Source organism: Callospermophilus lateralis, chromosome 16 (genome assembly GCF_048772815.1).
Source record: "Callospermophilus lateralis isolate mCalLat2 chromosome 16, mCalLat2.hap1, whole genome shotgun sequence".
Lineage (NCBI taxonomy): Eukaryota > Metazoa > Chordata > Mammalia > Rodentia > Sciuridae > Callospermophilus > Callospermophilus lateralis.
The window spans coordinates 20,903,933-20,924,524 of NC_135320.1; the positions used below are offsets into that span (position 1 = coordinate 20,903,933).

The 20,592-nt window shown below is 43.3% G+C and overlaps 1 protein-coding gene across 3 annotated transcripts in view; it reads left to right on the forward strand.

Moving 5' to 3' along the window:
• The first annotated feature begins 477 nt into the window (after window positions 1–477).
• The window catches only part of Fam110b (family with sequence similarity 110 member B), a 161,494-nt gene continuing 141,379 nt past the window's right edge, over window positions 478–20,592 (forward strand). For all 3 annotated transcript variants that reach the window (XR_013088904.1, XM_076835649.1, XM_076835650.1), the window contains exon 1: window positions 478–720. The gene's annotated coding sequence lies outside the window, so the exon portion shown is untranslated. The remainder of the gene's footprint in view (window positions 721–20,592) is intronic.

The window sequence follows — 20,592 nt, forward strand, 5'->3', positions numbered from 1 at the left end:
TAAATTCTTTATTATTTTCTCCAAATACTTAATACTAAAACACTCATCTGAGTCTGTGAAAGATAGGAAAAAGATCAAGAGTCTCTGGACTACCTGATGAAATTATGACATTTGCCACCAGGCTCTTGTCGCCAGTAGTGACTGGTCTGAACTAGACTGGCAAGCTCAGATCCAGGGGACCTTTCATCAGGGTAGGAGCTGGTGGGCAGGTGCTGGTTTGGCAAGGAGGATGGGATTGGGGATAGGGGAAGTAGGAGTCGGGATGGAAGTGGGCGGGGAGAAACAGGAACAGGAGTCGGGGTGCGGGAGGGGGTGGGGACCGGGCAGGTGGGGTTGGGGCGGGACGGGGGCGGAGCGCTCTGGGGGCGTGCACGCTCGCTCAGGGACACGCGCTCTGGGCCACAGCAACTAGCTCCAAGTTCCCTCCCTCGCTCTCCAGCAAAGCCTGCCTGAGCCCTCCCACTCTGTGCAGAGCGAACGGTCGCTGCAGTCGCCAGACTAACCCTCCGCGGCCGCTAGTCCAGGGCCCGCTCCGGAGCCCGCTCCGCCCGGTTGCCCCGCGGCGGCGGCGGCGGCGGCGGCGGCGGCTAGTATTTGGCGGCCCTGCTGCTCGCGCTCGGCCCGCTTTCCCTTGCGGGTCCCGACTCTCCCTCCTCATCTCTCTCGGGGTCCTGGAGCCGGGCTCGGCCCGCACCTCCGGGGGCCGGTAGCGCGGCCGAGGTAAGACTGGGCCGTGGGTGACTGCTGGGGGGACTGCCGGTCGGAGTCCGGGATTCGGGTCCCGCGGCCCCCGCCGCGCCGCGACTGCGGACAATGCCGAAGCCTCCGAGGCCGGGCGGCGCGCGCGAAGTGGGTGTGCGCCGGTGCCTCCGCACCCTGCGTGGGGCGGTCTACCCCGGCCTGGGAGCCTCCATGGTCCAGTGGACCCTGGTGTCGCTCCGGGCCGCCTGGTGAGGCGCTCCGCCCCTGCCCGTCTGGCGCCCCCTCTGCGCCGGGCTGCTCGTCCTGGGCTCGGTGAGAAGGCCGGGCACGGCGCCGGGGCCCGGCAGCGGCCGAGTGGAGTCTGGCCGCGCTGGGAAACCGAGGTGGGCTAGGAAAGCGCGCCCGCCTGCAGCTTGCTGCTGGGGGAGTGGTCCTCAGGGACGGGACCTCCCTCGACCCCCCCCACCCCCCCCACTCCATGCTTGGTGGCCCATCTTCGTGCTAAATAAATACTTTCAGAGTATCGGTACGTCCTGATCCCTGGCCGGGAGTTATTTCCAGAAATGCAGATCCCGCGGCTCTGAAAGTTTATCTTTGATTACCCTTCCTGTCCCTCCCGTGGTCTCAATGGTCTCTACTTTCTTTGAAAGCATGCAGATTGGAAATTGAATTACATTCTCTTAGGCTCACTCGTGCGCCCGTAACCCAGCGGAGCCCAGAACTTGGCAACAAAGCCGCGTGCAGGCTGTGGGAAGCCCCGGTGCCCGCCTGCCCAGCCTGGGTGCCCCCCTTTTGTTCCAACAGGAGCCGCACACTGTAAACGGCAGTGACAGGTTACCCCCCAGCCCTCCAGACTGGCTGGTGAAGAAGGGAATGAGAGATAACTTTGCTGTGTGCTTAAATTACTCTGGAAAGTGGAAAGAAAACACCTGGTGCCCGGATTTTTTTAACCCTTTCCGGTGGTGGTTCGGATTCACAACAAAAATGAGCAGGCTTTCTTTCCTGCCTGAAATTCAGGCGAACTCTGGGTTTTTCCTCACAGCCAAGTTCCAGTCCTGTGCAAAATCTGGCACACATCTGTGACAACATTGCATGGCCGACCTTGTGAGGACTGCTCACTAGTCTGTTTTTGCAAAGAGGAATATGATAGTAGAATCAGCATTTTTTGCAGTATGAGTAGTATGACTTCCATTTTCTTCATTTCCCCTGTTGGTGTGGGGAGATATTTATTTAGCGTTTCCTTCCTACTTTACTCTTAGAGTCATTCCCTAGGAAGATACCTGAGGTGATTTTTTGTTGTCCTCATTTTGTGACTTGGAGACCCCTGGCCATTCAAATGAGTTATTAAGCCTAGTTATTTTAACACAAAGATGTTTAGGGTGAACCGGAATTCTTTAATGACCGATCGTATCTCATTGATTTAACTTATAGGTGTTGGTATTGTGATAGGTTGTATACCATAAAATCAGTCATTGAGTGGACAGAGAGGTGATGATGCTTTGTGAACCTGATAATCCGTCAAGGGCCTTCTCACAGTGCCTGATATATAGTGCTAGTGTCAGCTTGTATTATTTTTGTTTTTAAAAATCATGGTCCATTTTAGGCCTGCAGTTAATTTTAGTTCAGTATTGAATTATTGTTTTGCTTAATAATGACAAGCTGCTCTGTGTATTCTTAATGCCCGGTGTGGGTTAATTTGGTGCATCTTATGTATCCCACCATAGGGATAAGACAACAGTTCTGAACTCTGTCATGTCCTGGTTCATTTCATAATGAGAATTGCTTATGCTTAAAGGGTCTAATTGTCCAAGCAGAGGCCTAGATATTTGGGAAAACTTGGGGCTCTGAACCCTATCCCCAAGTCATCTTTTTTTTTCCCTCTCTAGCTTTAGAATAACATTTCCAGTTCCTAATTGAAAGAACAGTGTTGGTTTAAATAGTTAGGTAACTTCTACTCTTAGAAGATGATAAAAGATAAATATGTTTACTTTATAAACGTCTACCATCACATGTAATTTCTTATTTGTGCTTTAAAATCTTCAGAGCTGCATTTATATGATAGTCTAAATAGCTAAGAAAAATTAAAACTATTTACTTGCTGCTTGTCAATAACCGAGACAGTGTTTATAATTTAGATATTTTATAAGATATCTTATTTTGAGCTCTGTCCCACCACTTGACTTTGAAGTGACATCTTATTCATTCCTAAATAACTTATTTAGCAAAACCAGTGCTTTGCGTTAACTCTCAGGGTCCTGCAGAACCTAAGCTGCTGTAGGCACAGTGGTATGGCAGTAGGTGGTGCTGTGGATAATGCTGGTGGCCCCCATACAGGTAAGTGGAATTGGAGGGATTAATTGAGCAATTCCATTGCTTGTCCCTGCCTTTTACTACATAGATATCGTCCTACTTTTTTTTTAAATAAAATCTTTTTTTAAAGTTTGCTTTTTGTATTTTCAGCTTTTAAAGATACTTCCTTGCCCCAGTTAATTCTTTCTGCAAGCCATAGTATTCTAGGTTTTAGAAAAACGTTGCTTGTTAAAATTAGACAACTGTACCCTTATTTTTATTTTGCCATCCTTGCTAACCTGAACTCACTCCCTACATGCACTTAAACTTTTAACAGAGAGAGACTAATAAATTAATTTAAGAAAACAACTTCCTAGGGTTATTTCCTTTCCCCCGCTCCCCTTCCTGATTTTTACCGTTTTCTTGGCTCCTGATGTGAGGCAATGGGAATTGATGTTCAGGATGAAGACTGTGAAACTTTGCAAAGTCATGACTCATCTGAAAAAGAATATATTAATTCTACGCAGTGCAAGACACTAAGGCTAGAAAATGGATAGGTACACTCAGAAAGGGGGTTTTCTAGTTAATAATAAGTTACCCTCATCGGCTGGGTCTGTCTGGGAACTGCACAACGCTGTAGGCAGTTAATGCATCTTTAGGCAGCTGACAATGGGTTTGTTCTCTTTACCTCGCCAAAGCCTAGCAGTTACTGTTATCTGCTTAAGTGACTTGTCTGAGTCACATAGCTCAGAAGTAGCAGGGTGTATTTGTCTCCGGAGCCCTAGGATCTCTCCACCGAACCATGAGAAATAGTTTCTGCCTCGTACACTCAGCTTCTGGAAGTATCTGCTGCCTTCTTTTGGGATTTGGCATCAACAGTGTTCTGGGTAGCATTTGGTCATCCAAGGGTCCCAAGAAGGAGAAATGGAGCTGTTTTTATTTTCAGAGGAAGCCTGGAAAGATTTCAGCCTACCTTGTTTAAAGGTTGTTTGTTTTTGGAGAGCTGAAGGAAGAATGGCCTAGTCTAGCTTCTTTCAACTGTGTGAAGGCCAATAAAAATGGCTTAGATGTTGAGACTGGTGGCTCCTGGCCTTGTTGCTCAGGTGATCTAGGGGCAGTCACAGCTCTCCTACACCCAGCAACTAACTTTCCCTTGGGTCAGAGAAGGTTTATTCATTAGGTTCAGTGAATAAACCATACCACTGTGCCTTAAGTATATCAGAAGGGATTATGATTAAGCCTTCCATCAAATCCCCCTTCTATATTGTCTTTTTAAATTTTTTTTTAATTTTACACTTTAGGCAGAGCCTGATTTAATTTTTCAAAAAATGCTGCCATTTTTTGAGTTGAAAACTTTTTAGAAATACTAAAGCAGTGATATTTGAAAATCGTTAAGAGCAAGCAAATTGTACCCAAAGTGTTTCTCCAAGAAGCTAAATGAAGCATTGATTCTGGACTTTGGGAGGGAAAGTAATGGGGTGATTTCTATGGACAATTTTGGAAATAGTTGTAGGAAATTTAGTTTTTCATTGTAGGTAAATGTCATCATCCAAATGAGCGGCTGCAGATAATTAAGATAAAGGCCAAGATTCTCCACTGCTCCAGAATCATTTTTCTTCTTCTTTTTAGACAACCTGGGTTTGTTTCTGAATGACCCTTTTGTAAAATAAAATTAATGAACCTGAATCATGCATATGAGGAAAAGGGACTAAGAGGGACTTTATGTTTTTAACATTTTGGAGTTTGTCTCACAAGGAGAATCACCTAAGATCCTCCATTCAGAGACATGAGACTTGGTTTTGATTTTGGTCATTATTTTCTTTAAGGAAATCTTAGTTAAGTGAAGCAGATTCCTTGCTTTTTCTAGACTGGTTGGTGATAAAAATAATGAACGTGAATGATTAAGCAATTTTAGACAGATACTAAAACTGGGATTTTGAACATTGTAAATACTTTAGAGACAAGTTCAAAGGTCAATACCTAAGTAAAAGGAAGGTGAATGTCATTTGGCAGACGGACTTCTTATTAATTGAATTATGCAGTACGTTTTATGCATCAAGCAAAGATCAATGGGCTTTGAAATTGCACAGTTCCAGATAAGGACTTTAAAACTTGAGTTCACAAGCATGTGGGAATTTTTGAGTGCTTATGTTGTAATTCAAAGCATTTTTTCCCCCTCATAACCCCCTGGAAATTTGTTTCATCTTTTTAATTTTTTTTTTAAGGAGGAATTACAGATATTCTTCAAAATGGTCATTCTTGCCAGTGATTTCTTTTTGTCCTATTAACAGGAACTTAATATAAGAAAGTAATTATGCAAAAGAATGTGGTTTAGTCATTTCTTCTATTATGATGGTTATATTAAAAAGAAATTTATGAAGGGCTTATTGTGTGTCAGGTACTTTGTATAAATAGTAGCCAGGGAAGATATAGTCCTTACTTCTTTGGGACTTTATAGTGTAAAGTGAGAATGTAGATAATTAATTATATGAATAAATAAAAAACTAATTTAAAGCAGTAATAAGGGCAGAAAATAATTGGAGCCATTTTCCCCTTTAAGCTGGGTAGTCTGGGAAGGCTTAATGGAGGACTTAAAGAGCTAAGTGTGAATTAAAAAGAAGGCAACATTTGGAAGGTCTCTGGGCATAAAATGTGGCTTATGCAAAGGCCCTGTGGCAGGCAGAATCTGTTTTTGTGAGGAACAAAAGATAGCAGCAAAGGAACCAGGTCAGTAGGGCCTTGCAGGCCATGGTGGAGTGGGGTGGAGATTTTCAGTTTATTCTAAATACAGTGGAAACTACTAGAAGATATGATTCAAGGAAGACCAGGCTTTAATTTACAGATTTGGAAACACTCCGTGTGTGTGGAGAACAAATCGTTGGGGAATAGTGGCATCAGGGAGCTAGTTAGGAAGCTGTTACATCCATCAGTGCTAGTTGGCCTGGAATAACGCAGAGGACATAGAAGGATCTCACTGAATGCAGGATTCTGAATTTCTCCTCACCTAACACGCCATTGCTGTGAGGTGTGTCATCAATTTCTAGACCACAGAGAACGAAAACACACTGCCCAATTAACTGTGATGCATGACCCATTGTGATATGGATCCTGATTTTAGGTAATGAAAATTAGGTGTGTTTTGTAGTCGGTGACAGATGGCATCTTCTGAACTTGAAGCTGAGAGGTCTTGCTGATTTGTATTTTATTTCTGTTGTACTTGACTGATCACGAGTTGAATCCAGTGTTTGGAAGAACTGTAGGGAGGAAGCTCCGGGATTGTAGAATCACCTACCTGTGGATTGGAAGCTGAGGGCTTGGTCATGGCCATGGGGATCCCAGGCCAAAAATGTAGTTGTAGGTCAGCAGATGATCAAGTAGTTTCCTGAGGGACAGAGAGATATGTCCTGCAGTTGGATCTGTCTGGGTGAACAGACCAAGTCTGGGTAAAGTTGAGCAAGTTATTGAGGCTTCTGAACCTCCGCTTGATGGTTTGCAAAATGGGGACGACTGGACTACCTACTTTCTAGAAACGTTAGGGGCTTAAGTGAGATGATACTTGCAAAATGTGGAGCGCTCCTTCCAGGTAGTTGCTGTTACCTGTTTCTGTCTCATGAGTTTCCTGTGTTGTTCCATCTGTCTCATACTCTCACCATGTGGGTCACAGGACAAAAGTTATGGTTTTGGACTTGCTGGGACTGCCAAAGCTAGAGCTCCCCTTCCCCGGCTATTCTGTTCTCTCTTGTCCTGTCTTAATTCTCATCACTAACTGAAATGGACTAATTTGTTTTTATGTTGGTAGTACCTTTCCCAAGTTGAAAGATGCCCCGGCATCTCTGCCACTGTATCTGCAGGGTCTCCCTGGCCAGCTGTGTTGCATGGCTGAACAGATGGTTGCTGAGTGGCATGTGATGCTGCCGCTGCTGGTTACGACGACTCTGCCTTCTAGGATCCTGAACACAACTGGAAGACCTACTCTCAGGCAGTGATGTTGTCTCAACTTTGTTTTTGAGCTGTGATATGACTGACTTTCCAGTTGAGTTGTATACCCGAGGTCTAGCGGGCAGGTTCTAAACAGGCTTTGGTTATTTTGAGGAAGGGGTTGGAGGAGAGGAAGCGTGAGTTTCCTGGGGGTAGTAAGACATGCTTATGCATTTTGGTGTGGCTTTCCAGAGAGAAGTCACTTGCTTGGTCTTGAGGCTGAATGTTACCGGAGGCTTCGCTAATGCCTGAGATGCTGTGTACAGGTACCTAACTCGTACGAAAAGCACAGGATTACATGTCGGAGAAGCGCATCCTTTGTAAACGTGCCCAGTGCTTTTGTTAAACTGCCCCTGGACACCCCAGAAGTCAGAAGGACTACGTTCTCCCAGCACTGAAATTGGGGCTTGTGTTAGCCAGCTTCTCGTCACCATGACCAAGATACCTGACAAGAGCAACTCAGTGGATTAAAAATTTATTTTGGCCCATAGCTTCAGAGATTTCAGCCATAGCTTCCCAGCTCTGTTCCTGGGGGCCTGAGGTGATGTAGAACCTCATGGTTGAGGTAGGAGGGAATGGCAGAGGGATGGTGCTCGGCTCATGGCAGCCAGGAAGCAGGCAGAAAAGAGCCAGGGACAACATATAGTCCCCAAGAAAATGCTCCCAGAAAATCCTCCAACCATTCCCCTACCTATCCACATTTTCTATTACCTTCTAGTATTCCATTCAGCTCTCGGTGAATTAGTCCATTCATGAGGTTTAAGCCCTCATAATCCAGTCACTTCCCAGAAAGTCTCACTTCTCAACATTGCTGCTTTAGAGATCAAGCCTTCAGCATGATTCTTTGGGGGACATTCCAGATCTAAAGCATAATGGGACGTAGCTAGTAGCCTGATAGACCGTCAACTGGTGCTCTTGACTGTGGATTATTTCCCTGGTTTCTGCTGAGATGTTACTTGTCATACTGCATCTCATTGTGATGTCTGTGGGTGCACTGATTTCGATGCTGTCTGTATTTTTCTAAAAGAAGTCATGCTCATTTTAAAGAAACGTTTGTGTATTGTTTTCTAGGCTTTTAATTTGTCCACAGTGTTTACTTACTTACTAGTCTTTGTGTGAAGGTTAGTAAATAAAGTGCAAAAAAAGTTATCATTGAACTCTTACATAGGTCCTCCATAATCATAGATGTTTATCCACATGGATTCACTACACATGTGCAAACATATTCGTCAGTTTTGTTTCCCTGGCTGCTGGGGGCGGGGGCACCATTGACCTTCTTGGTCAAAAATAGAGAGCTGGAAATTGAGCACTTGACCGTAACAGGAAATAACATTGAATCCTGATCGCAGTTCTGTGTTTTGTCCACATAATTAGAACAGGTGAATTAGGAGGTTCACTGACTATGAATTGGGGATTTAAAAAAAAATTTTTTTATTCTCTCTGTTATGGTTTGGATATGAGGTGTTGCCTTCCAGAGCTCCTGTGTTAATGCAGGGATGTTTGGAGGTGACATGGTTAGATTATTAGAGCTGTAACCTAATAGTCCAACCTAATTTGAATGGACTCACAGGGTGGTAACTGTAGGCAGGTGGGGTGTGGCTGGAGGAGGTGGGTCTCTGGGGGATTTCTCTGGAAGTGTCATCTTCGCTGTGGGCCAGTCCCCTTCCATCTCTTGCTTCCTGACCCAGCCATGAGTGGAGCAGCCTTCCTCCTCCGTGTACCTGTCCACCATGATGTTCTGCTTTACCTTGGGCCAGGAGCAGTGGAGTAGGCCTACCATGGACTGAAGTCTCTGAAACCATGAGCCAAAATAAACTTTACCTCCTTTAAGATGTTCTTGTTGGATACTTTGGTTACACCAATGCAAAGCTGACTAACCCTCTACCCCTGGCCTCTGCTCTTTCAAATGATCATTAATTGGAAAGTTGTGACTTTTCCGAATCAGATGTTTTTCTTCCTAATAGATTTTCTTTTTGTTCAGTGATGAAGATTGAAGGGAGGAAATCATTGCGTTGCTTCTTAATAAGACAGGCCATGGGTTCTCTTCACAGTTTCTGTTGGCAGCCACATGAGCCAGATGTGCTTATTATAAAATGCGTTTATTGTAAATATATATAAATAATATAAAATGGGCTTATTATAAAATAAACCATTTAAACCATTTTATAATATTATGGCCAAAGTGAACTCCATCTTTAAGAGCATAGGCTGACTGAATTCTGTTCTTTAATCCAATGAAGAATTTATTTTCTTCTAGTTCTTGGTTGTATATTTATATTTTTTTGTTCTTAGAAGGAGAGAGTATTACTGCTGTGTGGATATATGTATTTTTAGGTAGCTGAAATATTCTTTTAGGTAGAGAAGATTGGGAGATTAGTTCTAAATGAATTGTTCTTAGAAGTTTTGGGAATCCCCTGCATGACCACAAAACTGTGTGTGTGTGTGTGTGTGTGTGTGTGTGTGTGTGTATGTGTGTCCAGAGTTTAGTACTGAGCATCACAGTGGCCACATTTTTCTAGTTGAAAGTGATTCTATCATCACAGTGTGTCATGTGTTTCAATTCATGTGGACTGATTTGCTTCTCTGATTTCTCTTACAGATATTTTTCCTTCGAGAACTTACTAGCACAGGGCTAAATAATATTGGTTGTCAATACCCTATTGCCATTTCCATAAGCCTTTTCCAGTATAATTTTGGTATAAAGCAGCCTGCTGTTCAGAGACTTGAGTTGGGGCTTAAGAAATTATATCCTAGGCCCTTTTTTAGTTAAGCTTATTAACACACCATTAAATGTCTTTGAAATATGTAAGCATCTTCATCTTACTTTGGATTTTTCATTTTATCTCAGAACATTGATAAACATGCCTTATGTTAGGACAGAACCAATGGGATATGCACATTTAGAAAGGATTTATAATAAGGAGACATCTCAGATGATCAAGGGAGCTGGGAACCCCTGTGGTCTGCTGTTGAAACCTGGGGACCCAGGATAGGCAATAGTGTAAGTTTCAGTCTAAGATCAGAAAAACGGATCTCCGTTTAAGTAGTTAGTTGAATTCTTTCCTATCTCCTATCTTTTGGTTCTGTTTGCACCAGCCACCTGTTAGATAATGTCGACCCACAGTGGAGAGGGCATCTGCTTTATTCAGCCACCAATTCGGTGCTAATATCCTCTAGAAACACTCACAGCCACAGCCAGAAATAGTGTTTAACCCAAATATCTGGGCACCCCATAGCGCATTCAAATTGACACATTGCATTAAGCTGTTTGCAAATCATTCCTATAAAAGTACCATTTGTCTGTTTGAATGAACTGTCTCCCGGAGTGTTGAGACCAGGCCCTCTTCTCCAAGTCCTGCTTCCCCATGAAGCCTTTCTGGGTGACGCTAGCAGCATCACTCTTGCTTTTCCATGCCTAGCCAACACTTCCTTCATCGATTCAACCTGTTGCTGCCTTTGTGGCGTGTTCTTGGTTTTGCGTGTGTCTCTTCTGTGAGGCAGTAAGTTCATCGGGGAGGGAGACGGTCTCTGTGTCTTTCCATGACAGACTTTGTCTATAGGCAGAGGAATAACATCATTGATGCCTCCCTCCTTCCCACTCCATGTGTCTGCAGAAGGCAAGGAGATGGCCTTCGCGCCATGAGCAGCTCTTTCTCTGCAAGGACTAAGTGTCCCTTTATAGTTTTTCTAAACTCACAGTGGTTACTTTGTACAAGTCTCTGAATTTAGTTTTTATTCTTATTCAGTCTCACATTTCAGTTGGAGGGGGGACTGCTTTGAAACCCTAAAATGTACATTTTCTGACATCACCAGAAGGTAGCTGTTGGACTTGGTGATAGACACTGTTTATTCACTTTACGTGGTGAATATCAGGAAGAAACTATGCTGTACTTTTTTTTCCAAACACACTTGGTTATTCACAACTGATTTCCCCCCTATTACCTCCTATAAATAGTCATAATAAAAAGATCATATCATTACTGAAGCAGAACTTACATAGAGCTTGCATTTCCCTGACAGTATTTCCCTGTTTCCAGCGCTTTACTGATACTCCTTGTATTTGCATTAGGACTCCATTATCTTGTTGTTGAAATAGTTGATGGATTTGTGCTTGTCAAATGAAATGGTAGCTTTGCTCTCTGAGACATTCAGGATGGAAGGAGATGAGTAGTGGCATGGATGTAAAACTTCCTTGTTTTTGTAAGAGTTCACTTTTAGATTCACTTGTTTAGGGGTCTGGGCTTTCCTGTGACTCCCCCATCTATTCCTCTTAGGGTCAGGAGTTTCAGTCTGAAATTTACTCTGGGAGCAGCTAGGTACAGGGCCCAGGGGACAGTAACATTAGTCATGGGTGGCCATGTAACCAGGTGGAGTAGGCACAGCAAAGTCAAGTAGGCGGACTATGGGTCTTCATCAAACCCTGGGGAAGAGTCTACCTAGAAACCTGACCTCCTAAGGTGAGATTGCTGGGCCCAGGTGTACATTGAGCTAACTAACCTTGTCAAGGACATTTCACCCTTAGGACATAAACTCTGTGTTTGGTTGAACTTCCTTCCCCCACCCAGAACCAGTGCTCACATTTCAGGCAGCTGATATGGTCGTCGGTGCTGTTGCTAGACGCTGCCACCTCTTCCAGTCAGCGAATGTTCGGAGGCCTGTTCTGTGCTGGGCACCATACTGCTATCTGGCAGGGTGACATCAAGTCTTGGCTTGTCCTGCACTGCTGGGCTGCCTTCCTCTTCAACTTCAGCCGTCTCTTTGGTGTCAAGCTCCTTTGGTTCTGAACCCCAGGTTGCTGGCAGGTGTAAAAGCATTGAAGTGCCCCCACCCCAGTGCTTCTGACCTGTGCATTCTCTGAACTATCTGGTTGCCTTGTAAAGAGATGGTGTTAGAGCCCTGTTAACATTGTTGAAATTGTCCATGTGCCTTGGGCATGAGATCGCATGTGACCCAGTGTTGCCTACTGCGCAGGCCCCATGCAGCAACATGGGAGTTAAAATATTTTTGATTATTGGGAGAAAATGAGGTTTTATAGCATTTTCTTTTCACAGTTTTTTTTTTTTTTTTTTTGGCTGGGAGGGGTGGGTGTCTCTCCCTACTCTCTGCTATGATCAGAATGTTGTGTCTTTCCAAAATTCATATGGTGAAACCTAATCTCGAAGATGTTATTAGGACATGGGGCCTTCGGGAGGTGATTAATGAAAGAAGCCAGAGAGAGATTCCTCCACCCTCCACCATGTGAAGACCCAGTGAGAAGGTCCCAGCTGAACACAGGAAGTGGTCCCTCATGAGACAGCAGGTCTGAGGATGCCTAGATCTTAGACAACCGGCCTCTAAAACTGTGAGAAATAGCTTTTCTGTTGCTCAAAAACTACGCTGTTTTTTGGTGTTTTGTAACAGTGGCCTGAATGGATTAAGGTACCCTCTTTGGGGAAAATAATAATAATAATAATAATAATAATAATAATAATAATAATACAAACAGAATGTTGTTAGAAAGTTCTTTCTGCAACATTTTGATATGCAAATTAACAATTTTTTTTTTCTGCCAAGGAGAGGGTAAATTCCCCAAACCAAAAATAGAAGATATAGTCACAAGCAAGACAACTTTTGTCTGTGCTCAGAGATTTGTAGTAGATGAGTAGCAGCTCCATGGTCTCATGAAGCCATGGTGTAGGAGACATGGAAAGCTTGCCTTGGAAATGAATGAATTCTTCCCCTCCTCTGAGCTGGGGCTAACAGGAGGCATGCACCCTGTGAACTAGAGGCCCCCACCCTGGAGGCAGAGGCCAGGGCCCATGTTCCTCAGATTGTATTTCTGCCAGCTCATGCTTAGCAGCTCATCAAAACCAGAGACCCCCCTTGACGTCCCCTCTTCCTCAGTTTCCCCTTTGTTTGACCCTGAAATGTCTCCTGCCTGTTCCTCCCTGTATTCCTGGTTCACCCTCCACCTTGGCTTTCTTTCCTTTCTCTCTGATCTCCCTGCCTCTACTCTACCTGCTTCTAGGATGAGCTGAGACAGCCTGTTACATTCCTCAGCTTCTCAAAGCCACCCTGACCATTGTCTCCAGAACAGAGCCCTCCAGGTCCTTTCAGGCTGTCCTGGGTGGCCCCAGCCCTCTGTCTGAAAGTCTTCCTATGTTCACACCTGCTCTTCCCTTAGTTTGAAGTACCATTTGCTGCTTCTCTGTTTTTCCCTCCCTGGGTCACCCCCAAACCCTTTATTTGCTTCTTCTCTAGTTATTCTTCCTGACCTTCTTTGGTTTGAGCGAAAAGAACAAAAGGATCTATTTACATCTTCATGATGCTCAAGTAACTCGAACACAAAGATCTAAAGTACATCTCTGCCTGGCTGCTAGGCTGGGACACTCGATGGGGGTGTCAGTCCTATTTGAGTCAGCAGAGTCTGGGTGTCTGTTTCAGTCTTCCGCCTCTCCGCTGCTCCGAGAGAAGTCTATGTCTGGAGGTAGAGATGAATAATCATTTCTCTCAAGTACTAAAGGAGTTTGGGAATGCAGTTGATGAACCCACTGTTGATAATTCCCCCAGAGACTGTGAAGAATGCTAGAGTTGCCCCAGTGAAAGTGAATGCCCTGATTGTTCAGAAAGGACCCAGAAATCCTGCAACCTGGGCTGTCCACGATGGTGGTGGCAGAGCCCTGGAAATGAGACTGGCCTGATTAGAAATGCGCTGTAAATGTAGAAACAGACTGGATTTTGAACATTTAGCTTGTAAAAAAGAATGTCAAATAGCTCATTTGATCATTTTTGTATCAATTACATGTTGAAATGATGATATTTTGGGTTTATTGGGTTAAAGTAAACATTTTGTTGACATTGATGTCAACTGTTTCCTTCTTACTTTTCATGTGGCTACAAGAACACTTGAGAACATGTATGGTTCACATGTGTGGCTTGCATTGTGTTTCCTTGGGACACTTCCATTCTAACTCTGTAATTCCTTGACTCTTGTTTCATCTCCTTGGCAGCATTCTGAAACATACTGCTAAGCAGATGGCTGTGTACTGTTAAAAGAGAAAGTAGTAGTAACTCAAAGCAAGAATAGTTCCAGTAAGAATAAGTCATGCCGAGCTGATTTCATATTTTTTTCCCCTTCTTTTCATGAGATTACTGGGCTTCAAGATCAGAACAGTTTTGTAGCTTTGGATTTGGATTTCTGTAGTACATCTGAAATGTTTCCTCTGATTAGCTCGAGGACAGTTTAGAGAACAGAGAGTAGTGGTTGGTAGTGTGATTGTATTCGTTGCTAGAGAAACTCACTTCTCAGAATACTGAGTATTGATTGTTGGGTCAGGAACAGCCTGGATGCTCCTGAGCTTCCCATGGAACTTGTTACATTTTAGTGGTGTGAAGGAACGCTATTCAATCTCATTCCTGAGGAGGTGAAGTTTTGTCTAGAACAGGATTATGCCCCAGGAACCATACTCTGCTGAGTAGTCTGGAGTTCTCATTGAGCACATTTCTTGGGCAAGTGTGCGGTCAGGTACTATATGAGGTGGTGAGAATAAAGATGAATAAGATATGGCCCTGAACCTCAAAATTTTGTCTAGGGAGAAAAAAAAAACCACTTAAATAAACTCACACTCCTCTTTGTAGATAGCTCTGATAGAGGCATGTGTGGTACGGGGCCACAGAAGGGATGTCACTGCCAGCTCTGCAGGTTTGCTGACAACATTCCACTTGGTCCTCATTTCTAACTCTTTCCTCAAAGAATGGCTTTGTATTAATTGGCCTAAAACTAAAATCATCATCTTTAAGATTCATGTTCAACAATTATTATGTATAGCAAATTATATGAATTTTTTTTTTTTTAATTACAGGAAAGCTTGTTAATGTCTGCTTTGCTTTGAAAAATTTCCAAGACAGAATCATCGCGACCATCTATTTGGGGGAATTTACTGGGCTCCAATACTGGAGTGACCTTCAAAATATTATTTCTCCAAAGAACATTCTGACTTTGCCCACTAGGTACCTCTTTGGCCCCATCTCTATAGAAGTGAATAATTCTTTATTTTGGTCAGGTGTTTTCAACTTTAGGTAAAAGTTAGGAAGCTACTGGCTGTTAATCTAAGGTCTGTTTGTTCTGGAAGATTCTTTCAAGGGTTTATGTAGCCCACGGCTTTGCTTCTGTCAACTTTGATCTTTCAAGTACTCAGTAAGTGACTCTCAGCAACCTCTAGAGGGGGGACAGTTATCTCAGACTCTCTCAGAGCCCCATCCTGACTGAGCAGCCCTTACATCATGGGCTCCTCCTTAATTAAAGGGTATCCTGGAGATGGCCACAGGACATCTCTCACTGTGTTTGATAGACATATTATGTGGCCCCTCGTGTGTTTTTGCCATGTGGCTGGGCTTTACTTGCCAACAAAGATTTAAATATCTATCATAAATGTGCAAGGCAAACAATTTGTTTAAAACTATAAATAGTAAACTTCAGGCAAAGTCCAGACACAAATGTAGCAGTGATTTTCCTTCTCTGTCTTGACCTCTGAATGCTTAAATTTTCTCTATGCCTTGAAATTTTAATTTTCTGTTTTCTTCTGATTTTACTTGCTTGTTTCTCTTGAAGGTATCGCATATATTTTTGTAGAAGAAGGCAGTGCTTAAAGTAGAATTAGAAGCTTTTGTAATGTTATTTTTGGTCTCAGGTTTGGTTCTGATCAAACTCAAAGATGGTCTCTCTCTCTCTCACTCTCTCTCTCTCTCTGTGTGTGTGTGTGCAGAAAAGAAAAACATGACCTCTCAATATTTTTTGTACCATATATATTCAAAATTAAAAGTTTTCAGTCCTATGGAAAAGTATAATTTCTTAGCACTGAATGTTCTCTTTGGGGTAGAAAAATATAAAATGGGGACTTGGTGCTGATTCTTCTGGAGGTGAACATTGTTTGCTTTGGGCTGGTTGGGGTGAGCAGTGTGTGGCAGCCGTGGACCTGTTGGTTCCTGTGCTCATAGAGGGTTCCTGGAGGACATTTGGGATTATTCCATGTCTTTCTCCAAACAGTCCTTCAGGATTGGTATTACTGATGGAGGATCCTTACTCCAAAAATCTGAAATGCTCTGAAATCTGAAACTTTTATAAATATACCCACTCAAATAGTTTGAGACTTTTTGGAGCATTTGAATTTTCAGTTTCCAAACTAGAGATGCGCAGCTGGTAAAATCCATGCACATAATCTAAAATCTGAAAAAGTCTCTGAAATCTGAAACACTTTTGGTCCCAAGCATTTTGGATATAGGATACGCAGCCTGTACTGTGGTTCCACAATAGTAATTATTTGCTTCAGGTCATTTCAGGAGTGGCACCGGTGGTATTGGACATGTGTTGGGTGGCGTCTTCCCTTTCCTGGGGTCAGAGGTCTCATTCATCTGAACATGGCTTGGTGGAGTGGGCATTCTATCAGGCTCACCTTCCCAGCTGGTGCCTCCCTGTCTGGGGTGATTCTCAAAGGCCCTGACTTACATTCAGCCTGAGCTGGCCCTTCTACCATCTCTCCCCACGAGTCTGGAAGGGGTGATGAAGGCCCCCAGATGGGATTTTTTGACAGGTCTCCTCGGTTTAAAAGGTTGTGTTTGTAATACATGTTCTGTCTCTGGAATGGAGCTGGCTGGGCTTTATTTACCAATAAAGATTTCTCACCATCTGGAACTAGATGGTGAATAATTGACACGACAGAATCTTTACCCTAAGTGGTTCATTGGTGGAATATCATAGCAAGAAATGTCAAACCAGAGTGTGAGTATGGTGAGGAAAGATTTGGAATGTGTCACGGCTGACCTTAGGCTCCTACCAGGGGCTCATGGTGCAGGGCAGGTGCTGGACTGCTCCCAGTCTGGCACATACTGGGGCTGAATCAATAGTTGTTTCCTGTATCGAAAAGGCCTTTTTAGGATAGAGGTATCAGTGAATCATGTGTATTCCCATTGCTGAGCCAAAACCCATGAGGAAAAGTGGTAGGAGGTCAGGTTTTAACCTAATGTAAGATTGTGGGTGTCCCAGACCAGATGGGCTGCCCTATTATAAAGGGGACTGTATTGTTACCGGTGGGCTTAAGGATCCCGTGAGGCTGTCAGTCATCTTTCTTTCCTACATGCCCAGAGTCTGGTTTGTCCTGACACCTGCCAACCTCACCTATAACCTACCTTTGCTGTTCTATTTTTAGCACCACATTTTGTACTTATCACTTTGGGTTTATTTCATCATGCCTTAGAGCCTGTGAGTCTGCTCCACGATAGACTTAACAGAATCTATTCAGGCTCCTCTCAAGGGCACAGTGTTAGAAAATAAGGTCACTTCTCCCTTTAACACTGAAATAAACCGATAAACGCTTGTAAGCAGAACACAGGAGGAGTGCAGTCCTCGTCTTCCGTTCTGGAGTATCTCTTTCTGAGCTGTGAAGTGTTACGGGGACACGGGCCTCATGTGAACAGAGCTTGCCAGTGCATTAAAATCCTGACATCTGCCTGTGGGAAGAGTTATGGTTTTGCCTTCCATTCTCTCTGTCTTGGAAAAGGCCGAAGCCAAATGAGAACTGTCAGGGCTTCATTGGCATAACAGATCCACTCTTTGTCCAAAGGCTCTTTCAGGTGACCTGCTTTAGTAGTCTTGTTGACCCACACAGAACACTTGGGTTTCCATAGCTTCTGGGGTCTCGTGTCATGCATGAGGTTGGTGGAACATCCGAGCGTGCTCCCTGGTGATGCTCAGGCACAGGTCACTTTAGGAACCTGGAACCGTGTGCTTTACACACGGTAGCTCAGCAGAGTCTCCCACCCGGAGGGCTGTTCAAATACAGATTATCAGTCTGCCAGAATTTCTAATTCAGGAGGTCTAGGGAAGGTCTGGGGATTTTTTATTTCTCATGGGTTTCCTGGTGATGTTGAGCTGGCCTGGCCTGTATGTCTCTCACTTGAGTGGTCCACAGATCTGAGACTCCAGGTATGGTCAGCTGTGGGAATCTGAGCAGGAGGGAGGGTGGTGAAGGTGGATGTCTGTAGAGGAAAAGCTGCAAAGGGCAGAAAGGACAGGTGGAGTCCTCCAGAGAAGATGGCCCTGCGATGACATAGGCTTTAACTTTCTCATCGAGGACCTCCAGTGCTGTCCTGAATTTTTCTTAAGTTTTAATACAACTCTTCTGTTTAGTAAGTGACATATATTTATTTTTTGCTCAACCACTTTGTACTTGCCTGTAGTATTAGATTTCCATATTTAAAATATCAGTTCAGTTATGATTTGCTTTTGGTGAATCATTTGTTGAACATGTTAGACACTTGAACAAACCTATGATCTTCATTTTTTATTTTAGAAGAAACTATTTTTTAGAAGAAACTTTCTTGGATTTAAAAATAAATTTTTATCGATCCAAGATAGCGGGCTAGAGGGAGGCAGCATTCTGTGTGGCTCTGTGACCCAGGTCTCAATTAGTAGGAATACTGCTGTGCTGAGAGTGATAGAGGACCCCTCCCCAGCTGATCCCACACAGGGATCATGGTCACCGTGCCACACAGGCCCCGCGCCTCAGGTTTAGACCCATGCAGGTCTCGTAAGTGCCTTCGCGAGACCCCTGGCATCAGCACTGGTGCAGAATTCCCAGATGCCACTCCCGTGAAGGACACGCGGCCCCTATGCAAGCACCGGAACTCCAGCTGCCACTCCTGTGTGGACTCCCATCTACTAACGTGGGATTCCTACTGTCACCTCCATCTTGGGACTTGCAGCTACTGCCAGAGTCCCCTACTCAAAGGAGATCCTTAAGGTGCAGTCTCCCAATTGTACCTGCAGATACCATACCCCACTTCCAGGTGCCTTGCGCCCAAGACCAACCCTCACACCCTGATAACCCCCCACCATCCTGAGGGCAGAGATACTAGGAACAGTTAACCCCACCTATTGGATGAGAAGGGAAGCAGGAAAGATACTGATCTCCACTTTCAGTCTGTATGTCTTTTCCTATGAGTCTCTTGGAGGCAGCATATTATTGGTCTGTATATGTATTTATTTATTTTGGTCCAAGCAACTAGCCTATGTCTTTTGAGTGGTGAGGTTAGGCCATTAACATTCAGGGTTATTATTGAGACATGATTTGTTTCTTCCTTGAGATTTTTCTTTCTTCTCCCCCTTTCTTCTCCCACCCTCACATCCCCGACATATGTTAAACCAAGTACTTTGCATGAATTAGGATTTTGAGGACTGAGATGAATGAATAGTATATTACAGTTGTGTTGTATATTCTTTTGTTTCTTCTTTTTTTTTGTTTTTATCTCCAATTTTTGCTATTTTAACATTTTTTATTTTTCTTAATATATACGTGTGTTTGTTTTATGTACTCTACTGTCTTCCCTCTTACTTATCTACACCAAATTACTACCCCTCTATTCTCCTGCTGCTAATCTTCTTTAAATTTCTCTTTCACACTTCCTAAGATATAATAACTCTTATATCTCATACCTCCTCACCATATCTTCCTACATCTCACTCCAGATTCTTTGTCTACCATCAGAAACTGTAAACCCTTTTACAAACCTGCTGATTATATTGTATATAATAATTGAATTCACCATTTCTGTACATTGTGACCAAACTATAAAGGTCTTAATAACATCAATTTGTTTTTAGGTGGTATTTTGTTTATATTGGGATCTGTTTACATTGTCTTTCCCCTCTAGGTGAGATATTGGAACCCTACAGGGGCACTATAGGGTCAAAATGGTAATGCTTCAGATCCACAGAGCTAGAAGGGAAGATACATGAGCAATATGAAAAGACAATGGAAGAATGTGTCCCAACAAATCAAGATACCACATTATTAGAATCCATGGCCAGCACAGCAGATGAGATTACAGAGAAAGAGTTCAGGATGTACATAATCAAAATGTTCTGTGACTTAAAGGATGATATAAGGGAGCAAATACAGGCAGCAAATGATCATTTCGACAAAGAGCTACATAAGCAAATACAGGAAGCAAAAGATTACTTCGTTAGGGAGATGAGGATTCTGAAGAAAAACCGAACAGAAATCCTTGAAATGAAAGAAACAATAAACCTAGTTAGAACCTCAACTGAAAGCATCACCAGCAGATTAGACCACTTGGAAGACAGGACCTCAGACAATGAAGACAAAATATATAATCTTGAAAAGAATGTAGACCACACAGTGAAAATGGTAAGAAACCATGAGCAGAACATTCAAGAAATATGGGATAGCATAAAAAGACCATATTTAAGAAATTTATTGGGATAGAGAAAGGCATAGAGTTTTAAACCAAAGGAATGGACAATCTATTCAATGAAATAACATCAGAAAATCTCCAAACATGAAGAAAAAATTGGAAAAACAAATTCAAGAGGCTTACAGGATGCCAAGTGTTCAAAATCACAACAGATCCACACCAAGGAACATTATAATGAAAATATCTAACATGCATAATAAGGAGAGAATATTAAAAGCCATGAGAGAAAGGAATCATATCACATATAGGGGAAAACTAATTAGGTTATGTGCAGATTTTTCAACCCAGACCCTGAAAGCTAGAACATACTAGAATAACATATATCAAGCTCTGAAAGAAAATGTATGCCAACCAAGAATTTTGAATTCAGCA